The 6018-nt window shown below is 40.9% G+C and overlaps 1 protein-coding gene across 3 annotated transcripts in view; it reads right to left on the bottom strand.

Moving 5' to 3' along the window:
• UBE2H (ubiquitin conjugating enzyme E2 H) overlaps positions 1-6018 on the bottom strand; it is a 119228-nt gene that overhangs the window by 89720 nt on the left and 23490 nt on the right. The gene's annotated exons all lie outside the window — the stretch shown is intronic.

Here is a 6018-nt window from a genome sequence, read left to right as displayed (position 1 = left end):
TGAGACAGAGTTTTGCTCTTGTTGCCCAGGCTGGAATGCAATGGCACGATCTTGGCTCACCACAACCTCCACCTCCTGGGTTCAAGCGATTCTCCTGCCTCAGCCTCCCAAGTAGCTAGGATTACAGGCATACGCCACCACGCCTGGCTAATTTTGTATTTTTAGTAGAGATGGGGTTTCTCCATGTTGGTCAGGCTGGTCTCGAACTCCTGACCTCAGGCGATCCACCCACCTGAGCCTCCCAAAGTAATGGGATTATAGGCACGAGCCACTGCGCCTGGCCTTCAAAGAATTCTCACAAGGGCCTGTCCCATCCACTCAACCATACTGCCTCTCTAGATGAATTCCACATGAAAAAACTGAAACAAGACACAAGGGAACTGTAAGTTTCCATCAAGTGAACAGATATGTATTCTCGTTCCACAGGACAGAATCGGAAGACATTCTTAACTAGCTCTCCATATTGGACAAGGGACATTAACATCTTGACTCAATTCCACCATCTGTAATAATGACAACAACAACAAAAAAAAACTGATTCATTCACAGAGTAGGCCAAAGTCTGACCTAAGCAGGGCAAACAAAGCATTTGAATTCTTGGCTAAGCAGGTTATGAACTAGCATTGGATAGCATTTTAATAATTATACCTTTGCCAGGTGGTGGCTCACACCTGTAATCCCAGCACTTTGGGAGGCTAAGGCAGGCAGATCACAAGTTCAGGAGTTCAAGACCAGCCTGGCCAATATGGTGAAACCGCATCTCTACGAAAAATACAAAAACTATCTGGGCACAGTGGCACGCACCTGTAGTCCCAGCTACAAGGAAGGCTGAGGCAGGAGAATCACTGGAACCCGGGAGGCAGAGGTTACAGTGAGCCGAGATCATGCCACTGCACTCCAGCCTGGGCGACAGAGCAAGACTCTGTCTAAAAAAAATAAAACTATAGTTTCAGGTTGGGAATGGTGGTTCACACTTGTAATCCTGGCACTTCAGGAGGCCACAGTGAGAGGATCACTTGAGCCCTGGCGTTTAAGACCACCAGGCAATATAGTGAGACCTTGTCCCCCCCAAAAAAAAAAAAAAAAATTTTTTTTTTTTTTTTTTTGAGACGGAGTTTTGCTCTTGTTACCCAGGCTGGAGTGCAATGGCGCAATCTCGGCTCACCGCAACCTCCGCCTCCTGGGTTCAGGCAATTCTCCTGCCTCAGCCTCCTGAGTAGCTGGGATTACAGGCACGCGCCACCATGCCCAGCTAATTTTTTGTATTTTTAGTAGAGACGGGGTTTCACCATGTTGACCAGGATGGTCTCGATCTTTTGACCTCGTGATCCACCCGCCTCGGCCTCCCAAAGTGCTGGGATTACAGGCGTGAGCCACCGCGCCCGGCAAAAAAAATTTTTTTTAATTACGCTTTCACAATACTCCATCTAATTCCAGGGATCCATTTCTAGAAATGAAAGGGTAACAACACATCATTACTAATGGCATAAGACTGAGACTTTTCCTTGTCAATATTAACACAGGTTTCTAAATGTGAAACATTTCACTGCCACATTTTCAAATCAGAAATGAAGATGTAAAAGGTTTTCTACTTTGAACTTCTTAAAAAGCCCTAATAAAAATGCATACCAAGAAGGTAATAAGCTGCACAATTTATCTATTTTAATTGTACATATTTATTGGCAAAGAAAGACTCAAAATGAGATTTTAAATTTATGTCATAACTCTATCCTCAATTCTGTATTCACTAGAAGGCAATACTATGTATACATATGACTGTGAAGGCCTTTTACATTCACACATACACACACGCGCACATAAGAGTTGCATGTATAATATCTACATATAAAATCAGAATATTCAAGTTGGAAAGACCTAAAATCATCTAAACCAACCCCTTATTTGATAGATAAGGACAGTTACCCAAGAAGAAAGTGAAAGTGCCAAGGTTTCTGAGTCACCGAGCATGGAGCCAAGGACAAATGCCCTGGACAGGCCTCCAGGCAGCCTCCTTTCCTACCAACACTCTGCCTCTCCTCTACCAACTTTCAACCACTGCCAAACTCCCAAATCAGGTCCTCTGAGTTAAAGGTTGAGGGTACAAACTAAACTATGAAAAAAAAAAAAAAAAAAAAAACAGTTTTAACTCTTTTCTTTTTCCTTTAATGCTCAAGAGTAAGTAATCTTATCACATAAGCCCAGTCCCCCAGCAAAGCAGAACCTGAAAGTCGTAAGATATACATAAACAAAAATTCAGTGTTCTCCAGGTGAAAAAAATAAAAATTAAAAAAAAAACAAGAAAAAATAAAACAATAAAATCCATGGTGGGGGACACTTCAAGGGTAGATAGGTCTATACGAAAGCTCCCAAATATGTAAATGAAAGAAAAAAACGAAACATTTGCTGTGGAAGACACTGCATTATCCAACCCAGTATCTATTCTCTCCTTCTTACTATCAAAACTCTGATTTTATTTATTGTATTTATTTATTTTTACTTTATTTTTTTTGAGACAGTGTCTTGCTCTGTAGCCCAGGCTGGAGTGTAGTGGCACGATCTTGGCTCACTACAACGTCCGCCTCCTGGGTTCAAGCGATTCTCCTGCCTCAGCCTCCTGAGTAGCTGGGATGACAGGCAAGGCACCACCATGTCCAGCTAATTTTTGTATATTTAGTAGATGCAGGGTTTCACCATTTTGGTCAGACTGGTCTCGAACTCCTGACCTCGTGATCCGCCTGCCTTAGTTTCTCAAAGTGTTGGGAATACAGGCGTGAGGCAACCGTGCCTGGCCAAAATCCTGATTTTATTCAGGGCAGTCAAACATCCTTGTTTCCCAGACTTTCTTGCAACGAGACACTTTTCACCCAGGTTGATCAGGGCAATGTGTAGGGAAGGACACTCAGAAAAGTTCCTTTGGTCACTAGGGGAGAGGAGTAGCCTTAGGCTAACTCTTAGCCTTCTGCTTACTCACCCCTTTCTTCCTCCCCCTACATGAAATAGTGACATGATGACAGAAGCCATGCACTGAAGAGGGCTGGGAATACACACTGTGGCAAACTGGATTCCCTGATGACATCAAGACCACCCTCATCTGCCTAACTTCCCATCACAGTTACAGAACTGTTACTAGCAGCCAACTACAATTCCTAACTGAGCTGTCCAGTAAGCAATTACATGCTAAATACATTCACATACATTTCATATAATATAACCTCAAAACAATTTACAAGTATTTCCTTCCTTTTTTGGGTGAGGAAACCAAGGCAAAGAGAGATGCAAATACAACTTGTGACTGAAGACTATAGTTGTTCTACTGTATTTTACTTCTTCAAATGTCATACATCTGAAAAAGTCTATGCTTTTTTCTTTTTAAGATAAGGGGTCTCGGCCGGGCACAATGGCTCATGCCTGTAATCTCAGCACTTTGGGAGGCCAAGGCAGGTGGATCACCTGAGTTCAGTAGTTTGAGACCAGCCTGGCTAACATGGTAAAACCCCATTTCTATTAAAAATACAAAAAATTAGTTGGGCATGTGGCACATGCCTGTAATCCCAGCTACTCAGGAGGCTGAGGCAGGAGAATCGCTTGAACCAAGAAGGCAGAGGCTGCAGTGAGCCAAGATCACACCACTGAATCCAGCTGGGGCAACAAGAACAAAACTCCATCTCAAAAAAAAAAGGATAAGAGGTCTTGCTCTGCTCTGTTGCCCAGGCTGGTCTAAACTGCTAGCCTTGAATGATTCTCCCACTTTAGCCTCCTGAGTTGCTGAAATTACAGGAGTGAGCCACCTGAAAAAGTAGATGCATTTCAAAAAATTATCTTAATCATTCTCATATAATGTGCCACAAATCCATTAATTGTCAAATTCATTAAAACCCTGCCAACAAGTATTGGATTTCAACCTCTGTGGGTAAATTCTTTACCAAGAGTCCTCCTCTGGCTGACTGATAAGAGATCACACCTCCAGAAAAGTATCAGGTGTGGCCCTACTGATTCCAGAGTGTCAGATCATAAAAAACTCAGCCCGTTCACCTTACTGCAACCCACATAATCTTGGTCACAAACACTGCACTCTAGTACATAAATATTCCAGAGGGACTTATTTACAACCTGATTCTTCAACCAAGAAGCTACCGGGGAAAGGAGGAGGGGAAGAAGCAGTTACCAACCACCTCATATCCCATGGGTGCCCTCTTGCTCATCTACCTCCTGTCTCTATGACATTCTGCTTCTTCAGGAAGACTTCTCTGACAGACTCAACTTTTCCAAGGCCCTATACTCCTTTTTAAAATGTACTTCTAAGGACTAGGCTGTTTATTCATACGATATCTTTATATCTCCATGATATGGTCCTATTCTTTTTTTTTAATACAAAACACAAACACAAAAATGTTAACAACAGAATTCAATAACTTATCTTTTAATAGGCCTATTAGAGATTTTAAAATGAGGGCAACAAATAAATGGATAAAGAAAATGTGGTAGAAAAAAAAGAAAAAACGAAAATGTGGTATATATATACACTATATACTACATATGAATACTATTCAGCCATAAAAAACCTGAAAACCACATCTTATCATTCACGACATCATGGATGAGTTTGGAAGACATTATGTTAAGTGAAATAAGCCAGGCACACAAAGACAAATACCACATATTCTCATTCATATGTGGGAGCTAAAAAAGTTAATTTCATAGAAACTGAGCAGAATAGTGGTTACTAGAGTCTGGTGGGGAAGTAGTCAAGAGATTGGTTAACAAAAACAAAATTACAGATAGATAAAAGGAGTAAGTGTGCACTGGAAGGTGACTGTAATTAACAATTTACTGTAGCTGGGCATAGTGGCTCACACCTGTAATCCCAGCACGTTGTGAGGGCAAAGGCAGGTGGATCACTTGAGCCTAGGAGTTTAAAACCAGCCTGGGCAACATGGCGAGATACCATCTCAATTTAAAAAAAACAATTTATTGTGTCTTTTCAAATAACTAGAAGAGTTTATTTTGAATGTTCCCAACACAAAGAATAAGGTGACAGATATGCCCAATTTGATCATTACACATTGTATACATCTATAGAAATACCACTGTATGCCATAAATATGTCAATTAAAAATAAGCAAAAATACATATATATACACATATATAAAGATGGGAAAATCAACAATATGATTAAACAGAAAAACAAAAAGCTCTGCATATTAAAAAAGACACATAAATATGAGTTTTACATTTTATTTTAAAGGCCTGAATTCTAGCACTCAAATCTAGTTTTCTGGCTTGGAATAAAGATACTTGCTTTATGAACAGAATATTTCAACAATGAGCCTACTGTCAACTGCCCAGAGTCAATTCAGTTCTTGATAAGAGTAACATTTAATGCAGCATATCCTGGAGCTCAAGAACTGAACTGCTTACTTAGTATATTTCCTTCCCCTCTCCACACAAAAAGAGACACTAGCACATTTCATCACATCTATGACACACCATTATTTCACGACACACCAAGAAAGAAAAAAGTTGCCCATTAGACTATGACTCATCACCATTTTAAGACATCTCAATTTCAAAGATTTGTTAAGATATGGAAAAAAATGTCTTAGAATCTATAAAATACCACATAAACCTGACACTGTTTACTAACATAAAAACACTTGCCATCTTCACACACCACCAATTTTCCTTCTTGACTAAATGTGTATTTACACAGTTTACTGAATAATTCAATCCAGTGTGGTTCAACACATTGCCAGGCGCAGTGGCTGATGCCTGTAATCCCAGCACTTTGGGAGACCAAGGCAGGCAGATCACTCGAGGTCACGAGTTCGAAACCAGCCTGGCCAGCATGGCGAAATTCTGTCTTTACTAAAACAACAAAATTAGCCAGGCATGGTGGCAGACCCCTGTAATCCCAGCTACTTAAGAGGCTGAGGCAAAAGAATCACTTGAACCCAGGAGGTGGAGGTTACAGTGAGCCAAGATCCTACCACTGCACTCCAGTCTAGGCGACACAGACTC

Source organism: Cebus imitator, unplaced genomic scaffold (assembly GCF_001604975.1).
Source record: "Cebus imitator isolate Cc_AM_T3 unplaced genomic scaffold, Cebus_imitator-1.0 Scaffold77, whole genome shotgun sequence".
Classification (NCBI taxonomy): Eukaryota; Metazoa; Chordata; class Mammalia; order Primates; family Cebidae; genus Cebus; species Cebus imitator.
Note: the sequence above shows the minus strand (reverse complement) of the source record. Positions and strands in the feature narration are given on the sequence as shown.